Source organism: Priapulus caudatus, unplaced genomic scaffold (genome assembly GCF_000485595.1).
Source record: "Priapulus caudatus unplaced genomic scaffold, Priapulus_caudatus-5.0.1 Scaffold887, whole genome shotgun sequence".
NCBI classification, from domain to species: Eukaryota; Metazoa; Priapulida; class Priapulimorpha; order Priapulimorphida; family Priapulidae; genus Priapulus; species Priapulus caudatus.
In genome coordinates this window covers 95,604-106,259 of record NW_014577948.1, presented here as the reverse complement: position 1 = coordinate 106,259, position 10,656 = coordinate 95,604, and positions in this window count along the sequence as shown.

Genomic DNA, 10,656 nt, shown 5'->3' with positions numbered 1-10,656 from the left:
TGCACGCGCGCCTAACCTCTCTCCCTACACTACTACACCTAACCTCTCTACCTACACTACTACACCTAACCTCTCTACCTACACTACTACACCTAACCTCTCTACCTACACTACTACACCTAACCTCTCTACCTACACTACTACACCTAACTACTCTCTACTCCTACACCTAACCTCTCGCTCCTCGCTCGCAGGACGTAACTTTGAGCGGCCGCGGAAGCCCACTCTAGTCAAGACAGGAAGCCTGGACAGCTCCTCCCCCCGCAGCAGTCCAGGAAGCAGTCCCGGAGCACCCAGGAGGAGGCTGCCCGAGATTCCCGGCCAGAAACCCAAAGAGGTAAGAAGCGGTCGTCGGTGGGGGAAGGTAAGCAGCAGAAGGAGGAGAGAGGAGGAAGAGGGTGGACGAGAAGGAGGAGGGAGGAGGACGAGAAGAAGGGGGAAGAGGGAGTAGGAGGAGCAGAAGGGGGAAGAAGGAGGAGGAGGAGGAAGAGAAGAAGGGGGAAGAGGGAGTAGGAGGAGGAGGAGAAAGAGAAGAAGGGGGAAGAGTGAGGAGGAGGAGGAGGAGAAAGAGAAGAAGGAAGGGTCGTAGCAAATGAAAGAAAGCAGGTTACATTGATAGCACTGCATCGTCGCTGAATTCTCATCGTTACTTGTCGGCTGTCATCTTGAATGTTATTATCTATTTAATTATGTTAATAATATCAGTAGTAACTTAATTAGCAGTTAATTGTGTTAATTACGGAACTCCTGATGAAACCAGTTCGGTATATTAAATTAATTAATATATAATTATATATAGAAAAATATATAATTCAATCTTTATATATATATATATATATATATAATAACCATTATTATCAGTGCGCGTGTTTAACCGTCGAGCGTAGTATTTGTGTGTGATGCAGCGTTTGTCGCCGTCGTCACTAGGTGGCGCTGAGCCACAACATGTTCGCGACGCCGGCCGACGACGACATGTGGTGCGTCACGATGGATCAGTTCTGGATCGAGTGCATCGGAGCGGAGAGCTGGAAGGGCCGGCCCGTCTCCCTCGTAGAAGCCTTCCCCGTCACGCTGTGGCTCCACCAGAGCGCGCCACCGCCGCCGCCCAGCGTCCGTCGCTCGCCCTGCCTCGACTCGCTCGCCACCACCAGGGGGCGCGGCGGTGAGCGGCGTAAGCTGACGAAGCAGTACCACTCGCTCGACGAGGGGAACTTCGACGAGCTGCTGCGCGTGACGGTGGCGCCCCCTGCAGCGCCGGCGGCGCCGCGCGACGTTTACTGCCTCGCTCACGTCATGACGAAGATCTACGCGCAGGTGCGTGCATGTCACATGATATCTCATATTACCCACGATACATCACTGTAGCTATAAACATATGTAAATAACAAACACGTGTACATAAATAACAAACAAGTATGTAAATAACAAACAGGTACATAAATAACAAACAAGTATTTAAATATAAAAACACGTATGTGAATAACAAACAGGTACGTAAATAACAGACAAGTATATAAATATAAAAACACGTATGTAAATAACAAATAGGTACATAATTAACAAATAGGTACATAATTAACAAACAGGTGCATAATTAACAAACAGGTACGTAATTAACAAACATGTATACGAGTAACTCCCTGCGTTCTCTCTGCAGGTGACGCACTACCAGTACGTGATGGCGCTGCGTCTCCTCGACTCCCTCCGCACGCTGATAGAGCACGTCGAGGCCGACACGCGCGCCCTCCTCCCCGCCGCCGCCCCCGGGGGGGCGCCACCGCAGCCGTCGTCGTTCGTCGCGCTGACGGTGGCGCCGAGCGTCGAGCTGGCGCTGCTGTGCTGCGCGCTGCCCGGCGCCATCTCGCAGTCGTCGTCGTCGGTTCTCGACAGCCTCAACACGCTGTCCAATCAGAGCTCGGAGGACAAGACGATGACGAATGGCGTCGACGAGGAGGAGACGCCGACGATGGCGACGGGAGGCTGGGCGGGGCAGGCGGGCGCGCAGCACGCGGACTCCATCATATCGAGGTGAGAGCAGTGCATCGATACTAGCGCTTGTAGCAGTAGTGGTAGTAGTGGTAGTAGTGGTAGTAGTGGTAGTAGTAGTAGTAGTAGTAGTAGTAGTAGTAGTAGTGGCAGTAGTGTTAATAGTGATCGTGGTTGTAGTAGTAGTAGTAGTAGTAGTAGTAGTAGTGTTAATAGGGGTAGCAGTGTTAATAGTGGTAGTAGTGTTAGTAGTAGTGGTTGTAGTGGCGGTAGTAGTAGTAGTAGTGTTAATAGTGGTAGTGGTAGTGGTAGTAGTGTTAATAGTGGTAGCGGTGTTAATAGTGGTAGTGGTAGTAGTAGTGGTTGTAGTAGTAGTAGTAGTGTTAATAGTGGTAGTGGTAGTGGTAGTAGTGTTAGTAGTAGTGGTTGTAGTGGCGGTAGTAGTAGTAGTAGCAGCAGTACCCATAAGAGTGGCTAGGGTGCTTGACATGTTAATGGTGCAACATTTAAATCATGGGCGTGCATAGTAGTGCCAAACAAGTTGCCTGGAACATCGCCATGTTTCTCTCTCTCCTTCTCTCTCTCTCTCTCTCTCTCTCTCTCTCTCTCTCTCTCTCTCTACTCTACGTCTACTACTCTCTCTCACTCTCTCTCTCTCTCTCACTCTCTCTCTCTCACTCTCTCTTTCTCTCTCACTCGCAATCTCTCGCACGTTCGCTTGTCTGCTCGGCAGGTTTGAGTCGGCGAGCGCCATGTTTGCTCCCGTCGGGCTGGCACTTCGGCATGGCCGAATCCGGAGGCTTTCCTTCGACTGTCGGCGCTGTCGAACGTGTCACCCGGCGCTCACAGCGCCACCCCTCTCCGTCACACAGCACGATATCGATGAGCAATACGCTATCTCCCGCACACAGCGCTAACGAACAGGTACGTGCAATCAACAGGTACGTGTAATCAACAGGTACGTGCAATCAACAGGTACGTGTAATCAACAAGTACGTGCAATCAACAGGTACGTGTAATTAACAGGTACGTGCAATCAACAGGGTACGTGCAATCAACAAGTGTGAGTAATTACAGGTACGTGCAAGAAACACATATGTAAGTGATCATGGGTACGTGTAATGAGCGGGTGTGTGAATAAATGCTGTCAAACCTGTATATGAGGATTGCTCAAGAAAAATTGCAAGATTCTCCTTTATACACAAGTGTCCGTTTTATAGAGGCGGTTTCACTGTACTACTGCCACTCTAGAGTAATACCAGGTGTGCGTTACAGACACTGTGTCCACTAACACAGGTTTACAGCATTAACTGTGTGTGTGCTAGTCCAAAAAAATATATTTCACCACCCCTTTCGCGAAATTTTTGTCATGAACGACAAAAATCATTGGTGGACTGTCGTTGCTACAGTGTTAACTATTATAAACAACAGTTATTAACTATTATAAACAACAGTTATTAACTATTATAATACAACATATTATTGTTATTACCTATTATAAACAACAGTTATTACTATTATAACAACAGTATTAACTATTATAAACAAGCAGTTATTAACTATTATAAACAACAGTTATTAACTATTAATAAACAACAGTTATTAACTATTATAAACAACAGTTTATTAACTATTATAAACAACAGTTAATTAACTATTATAAAGCAACAGTTATTAACTATTATAAACCACACAGTGTATTAAATCTTATTTATAAACAAACAGTTATATAACTATTATAAACAACAGTTTTTATTAACTAATTAAAACAACAGTTATTAACTATTATAAACACCGTTTATTAATCCTATTATAAACAACAGTTATTAACTATTTTAAAACAACAGTTAATTACTATTATAAACACAGTTATTATACTATTATAAACAACAGTTATTAACTATTCTAAACAACAGTTATTACTATTATAACAACAGTTATTAACTATTATAAACAACAGTTATTAACTATTATAAACAACAGTTATTAACTATTATAAACAAACAGTTATTAACTAATTAATAAACACAGTTATTAACTATTATAAAACAACAGTTATTAACTTTACAGTCGATGACATGTCAACCCTGGAGATCCGCGTCTCGCCCAACACTGCGGCGGCGCCCTCGCGTGGCCGGACCGCTGGCGAGGGGAAGACAGTGACGATTAGTGAGAGCAGCAGTCTGTCGTCACTGAGGAGCAAGAAGTGGAGTGAGTGAGCGCGTGGTGCTGGTGCCTTCCTCCTCAAACCCGCACCCATCTCCTCAATCACTCATTCACCATGCTCTGCCTGCTCGCTCTTCTCTCTCTCTCCTCTCTCTCTCTCTCTCTCTCTCGCTTCTTCTCGTCTCTCGTCTCTCTCTCCTCTCTTTCCTCCCTTTCTTTCTAATGTCCTCCTCTCTGTTTTCTCCTCCGCTCCTTCTGTCTCTATCTCTTTTTCTTTTCCTCCCATCCAACTTCATCGATCCAGCAAGATTGAATTGTTTCAGGCCTCACCTCTCCCTTCTCCTGCTTCTCCTCCTTCTACTCCTCATCCTTCCGCTTCTTCCCTCTCTTCCTTCCCTTGCAGCTTCCATTCTACATCGCTGATATCGCGATCCGCAGGTCGAATCGGCTTCAGCCTCTAGCGCAACTGGACAGCCCATCCGAAGGCTTCAACTTCTTCGCATCATCTTGCCTGCTCTGCTCTTTCTTCTCCCTTCCCCATTGGCAGCTGTCTTCTACATCGCTGATATCGATGCCGCAGGTCGAAAATCGCTTCAGCCTCACCAACACTGGACAGCCCATCGAAGGGCCTTCACTTCTCCGCATTCATCTTCCTGCTTCCTCTCTTTCTCTTCCCGTTATTTTTTTTTTTTTTTGTTTATATTTCCCCCTTGGCAGCTTCGTTTACCATCGCTGATATCGATCCGCAGGTCGAATCGGCTTCAGCGCTCACCAAACCTGGACAGCCTATCGAAGGGCTTCACGGCCTCAAGGATCGCATGAACCACTCGTCGTCGAACGCTGTCCGACAGCTCGCTGGGCGCGATGAGACCATGTCGCAACGGTCATTACTGCTGGGCGTGTGGATTGTAAGCGCAGTCGTGCCTCTGTTCGCTCCGTAGCGAAGCTGGTCAGATCGTGTACCGCGGTTGCTGGCCGTAAGCGCGCTGGCGCCAGCGCGCCGCGCGCCGCCGAATCGAGAGGGGGGGTCGGGGCGCGACCCGCCTCCCGCTCCCCAGGCGGGGTGGAGCGTTTGGCGATCGCCCCCCGCCAGCGGTGGATTACCGGGTCGTGTTCTGGCGGTGCGTGCTTCGCGAGAGTATTGTTGAGCGACGCGCACGCTGCGTGTGTTTTTTGGTAGGTGCGCCTCCCCCCCTACCTCCGCCGGGGGGCGTGCGTTCTTCTTTGACGTCGTAGTTTTGATGTTTGTGGGGCGGTTGTCTTTGTGCCGTCGTCACGTCTCGCACGGGGGTTTCGTCAGTGTCTCTCTCCCTTTCTCTCTCTCTCTCTCTCTCTCTCGCCTATCTGCTCTCTCACTCTCTCTCTCTCTGACTCTCTCTCTCTCTCTCTGTCTCTCTCTCTCTCTCTCTCTCTTCTCTCTCCTCTCTCCCTCTCTCTCTCTCTCTGCTCTGCTCTCTCTCTCTCTCTCTCTCTTTTCTCTTTCCTTCTCTTCTCTCTCTCGTCTTTTTTCCTCTCTCCTCTCTCTGCTCTCTCTCTCTCCTCTTCTATCTCTCTCTCGTCGCTCTCTTCCCTGCTCTCTCTCTCTCCTCTCTCTCCCTCCCTCCCTCCCTCTCTCTCGCACGCCGCGATGGCTGCGTTTACGATGGCGCTTACGGCAGAACCACTGTAGGTGTTGTGAGAAATTATTCCGCTAACGCATGGCTCTGGCATTTTGCATGCGAACCGCTTTGCGCCGCCGTGTTGCCGCCGCGCCGAATGCTCACTTGTTTGTCTCTCGTCACGTGCAGAAGAGCGATATCTCGGACGACGACAGCGACCAGTTTGTGAATGGTCGCCATGGAGACGTCGTCGTCGGACGACGGTATCTTCGGAGATCCGTCCTGGCAACAGAGCGCCCTCTATAGCCGACAGCTTGGTTCCGGACGACGCGAGTGAGACGAGCAGCGCTCATATACGAGCGAAGAAGGATTGGGTGAGCGCCAACGCCATCTAGTGGTCACACGTGCAACAGTGATGTTCGATATAGGATTATACATATACGGTTCGACATTTCGATTTCTTATCATATTCACGTTATCCACGCGATAGCCGGTCGGTCTGACAGTTTCCCCTTTGTGCCGGTAGATGGCGTGGTGTCGTGGACGTGCTGTCGCGGCGTGGAGGCGTGCGTGGAACGCGGGATCGCGCACTCGACGGTGAAGCTGCGATGGCGACACCGGTGCAGCCGGCACGAGTGGGGCAACATCAGCTACGACGAGTTCCACTCCAAGTTCACCTACAGTGAGTAACGCACGAAGGGTCGTTGTCGTAACAGGTACTACAGATATGTACCGGCGAGGTAGTTTTAGGTTGTTTAATATTATGTTTAAATTTTTTTATATGAGGTATGTTATAGGGTTAGGGTTAAGGGTTAGGGTTACGTGTTAGGTTTAGGGTAGACTCTGTTTAGTAGCAAGTCCTGGTACCACTTTGTGTATACATATATTGACCGTCGGGTACATATCTGTAGTACCTGTTACGACAACGACCTCTTGAGGCGTGAGTAACACACGCCTGCATGCTGCACGCAGCATCCCTCTGTCAGTGGACAGCGCTAGGGCTAGGATTTTATTTAGGCGGGGGGGGGGGGGCACTGAGGGGTTACATTTTCGTGGCGGGGGGCACAATAATATAACTTTTCTTTGTTATTATAAGTGTTCTAACGGCATTGCTTTTTAATTCAAATTTTTTTAATCAAGATCGAATTTTAGCTGGGGGGGGGGGGGGGCAGCCTGGGGGCGCACCGAAAATTGTGGGGGGGCTCGTGACCACCCAGGCACGACACCCAGTAGCTATCGCGCCCTGCCTCTGTCCCTTGCATCCCTGCTCTTGCACGCGCACCTGGCACGCACCTTCTAGTTGCTAATTTCATCGTAAATTTTTGGTGAATTCTTTACTAAGATCCATGGTAAATATTTTCGGTAAGTCTTAATGGTAAATCCTTGATGAAAGCTAGATCGTAGTGAACCCTTGGTTTTGTAAGGTCCCTAATACACGCCTTAGTTAACTCTAGGTGAAATATTTGGTTAAATACTTGCATATCTCGTGCACAATGATCACACGTCGAAAGGAAAATAATTGGCTCGCATGAGACCAGTAAAATGCAGCAAAGAGATACAGCATCAAATCACAATCAGTTGAGATGAGCGCTAATCGAATTAAGTCAAATTAATTGGACGAAATAAGGCTAATTAAACGAGAAATAGAGTAACTCATCAAAGACGAATCGGTCTCAACGTCATGGCTGCCGCGGCGCACTCAACCCCGCCCCCCGCCCGTGATGCGACCACCGACCCTCCCGCCTGGCCAACCCCCAACTGATCTCCGCTCCCCGTTCCGCAGAGACGGAAGAATCGGCGAGGAGGATCGACGTGGCGCCCCGGAGGTGGCGAGAACGACGCGGAGCCGGCCCTGAGGCTGCGGCTCGTCTCGGGTCCCGCGTTGCGAAGCCGGCTGTGCCGGCGCGGAGGCGTTCCGCGGCAAGGGGGCCCTGCTACTACGCTGCTAGGTTCGCGGGCCGCGCCTTCGACCTCGCCGCTGCTCATGACGAGTCTGCACGAACATGCGTCGACCTTGATCAGAGATCGTAGGTGGTGGTGCCACGCTATGCCGATGGCAGCTGACGGCTACGAAGACTGGCAAGATTGAGCCTCAAGGTGAGAGCGGCGGCGCAGGTGACAGAACGGGCTGAAGCGTGGTGTGACAGATGGTGACAGACGATGTGACAGATGGGTGACAGGTGATGTGACAGAATCAGGGCGTCGTACAGGGGGGGCAGGGTCCAGGGGTCCGGACCCCCCTTGCTCGCGCGTAGAAACGCATCTAAGGGGGTCTAACATTTAAAAATAATTCTTAAACCCACACCCCCCTTCGCTGTGCCCACAGTTTGGGTACTTGAACCCGACCCTGGTACAAATCCTGTACACGCCTCTGCAGATGGGTGACAGGTGATGTGCAGACAATGTGACAGGATGAATGTTGACAGACGGGTGACAGACTTAGTGACAGGTTATGTGACAGACTTGTGACAGACGGGTGACAGGTTGATGTGACAGGATGAGTGAGCAGACGTGTCAGAAGGTGTTGTGATCAGTGTGGTACACATATGTAGACATTGTGACACTCATAGAGTCGCGCATGAAGAGAGCGTTGCGTGACAGTTGGGTGCCATCACCATGACAACTGCTGTGATTGTCGTTGCAGGACGACCGACCTCCAAACAACCTGACGTCGCCCGGCAACGTGCCGCTGAACTTCTGTGTTGACGATGCTGTGATAACGAGGGATCTGAAGGGAGTCTTTCACTTCAAGCCAAACAGTACGTCTCCTCTTCTCTTATTGTTTCTCCATTTTCACTCTGTTGTTCGTCCGTTGTTGCACCGTCATTTCTCCATCGTTACCACATTGTTTCTCCATTGTTATCCCCATCATTACCACATTGTTTCTCCATTGTTATCCCCATCATTACCACATTGTTATCCACATCGTTACCACATTGTTTATCCATTGTTACCTGGCTGTTTCTCTATTGTTACCCCATTTTCACTCTGACATTGTGGCTCTGTTATTGCTCCACCATTCGTCCATTTTAACCCTTGCTACTGCAGCATTCCTCAGTTGCCATGCCATCATTTTTCTGTTTTTATTCCATCAATTATCTATCGTTAATCCGTCATCGCTCCATCGTGTCTCCATTAAATCTCTTTATTGTAAATCGACCCTCGCCCCGTCTCTCCGGCTCTCTGACAGCACTCACAACTAACTGAGTTCTCCTCTCTCTCTCTCTCTCTCTCCCTGCAGCACCAAAGAATGAGAAAGCACTGAGCAAGGAGATGGTTAGCCGGGGCGTGCAAGTGCAAAACGGGTCGCCAGACACCTCCAGGGGGCGCCGCATGCACCACCGGCACTCGCAGACGGACAGGCCGGCCCCGGTCGCCCGGCAACCGCACGCCGTCGCCACGACGACAATCATCCTCTCGAAGACGGACAGCGTCGTTGCCGACGACACGAAGGAGCGGGCGCTGCGGGAGGAGCGCGCCCTGGTGGCGGCGGCGAGCGACAGCTACTGGCCGGCGGACGACCGCGGCGGTGCGTCGCGCTCCCCCGATCCGACGCTTCACTCCCCGCGCTCCCCCGATCCAACGCCTCACTCCCCGCGCTCCCCCGACCCCGCGCACTCGCTGCGCGCGGCGCTGTCGCCCTCTGGCGAGCACGACGGCGTCACGCGCTCACCGCCTCCAGCTCGTCGCCATCACCGAACCGCATGCCACGCCCTCGAGCAGCTGGGCCGTGTCTGAGTCGAGTGCTCGAGCGCGACACTCGCTGGAGGAGCCAGGACGGCCGCAGGTACGGCGGCGGCTGGCGGCGGCGCGACGGCGCGAAGCGGCCAGCGGCGGTGGTTGGTGTTTGGCGTGCCGTGCGCGTGGAGAGCGAGCGCAGCAAGTACCACCTGCTTATCAAGAGAGCTACTGCGCGACGATGGAAGTACCTGCGGCGCGAGAAGAGGCGCTGCGGGGAGGTGCGCGGCCGCGGCACCGCCGCCGCTCGTAGAGAGAACGCGCAGGCTACGCGCGCGGCCTGCGCGACGCCCGAAGCAGGTGGGCCGCCGCCGCCGCCTACCGGCGCGCTGCAGCAGGAAACGAGAGTCTGACGGCGGGGCGATGGAGGGTTGCACGGCGACGTGCGGCTGCTGGAGCAGAGAAGGCGTCGCTTGAGGCGACGCTGCAGGCTTGCTTGCAGCGAGGAGCTGATATCGTCGGAAGCAGAAACACTCGCTGAGAGTGTTTACGCGCAGGCTACGTGCGCAAATGAACCGGTGGCTCCCGCGGGGTACGCGAGGCGGCGTGCGACGATTCGAACGACCGTCCGCGACTCAGAAAGAGCGGTTGTGAGAAGTTTGGACGCTGGCGGTCAAGGTCTCGGAAGGTCGGGTTACGTCTGTGGGTGGAGAGGTGAATGGCATACCCCCTCTGGGCTCCCTTCTCATGATGCATCGGGACTGTCCATAGAAATGAGAATGTCCTGCGTTGTCTCGGGAAGTAAGGAGGGCGAGGAGTTGGCGAAACATCGATGCGAGAACAAGGCGTACGGCTATGTATTTTAAATAAGAATGGAACAGACACGGAAGAGATCGCGGAGGAAGGTACATTGCCCACCACAAGATCGGACGCCACCTATAGCTTATGTTGCAGGTTTATGCCCGATTAGCTCACTCCGCCATAAAGGGCGCTCCCTATGGTTCAGGTATCGGGAAGCAACCGAAACAGTGCTTATGTGTCTAAAGTAGAAGCGATAGCAGGCTAAAAGGCGCAAGTCCGAGAAAATACTCTTATGTTTCTACACCAAGTCGTCAAAGTCTGTGATGAGACGTTCGTTAGATGAAGCAGCGGCGTAGATTGAGCGCGCTTTTTGTCAAAGGTCTGTGCATGAGCGGCGGCCGCGTGGCTGCCGGAGAGAGAGAGCAGA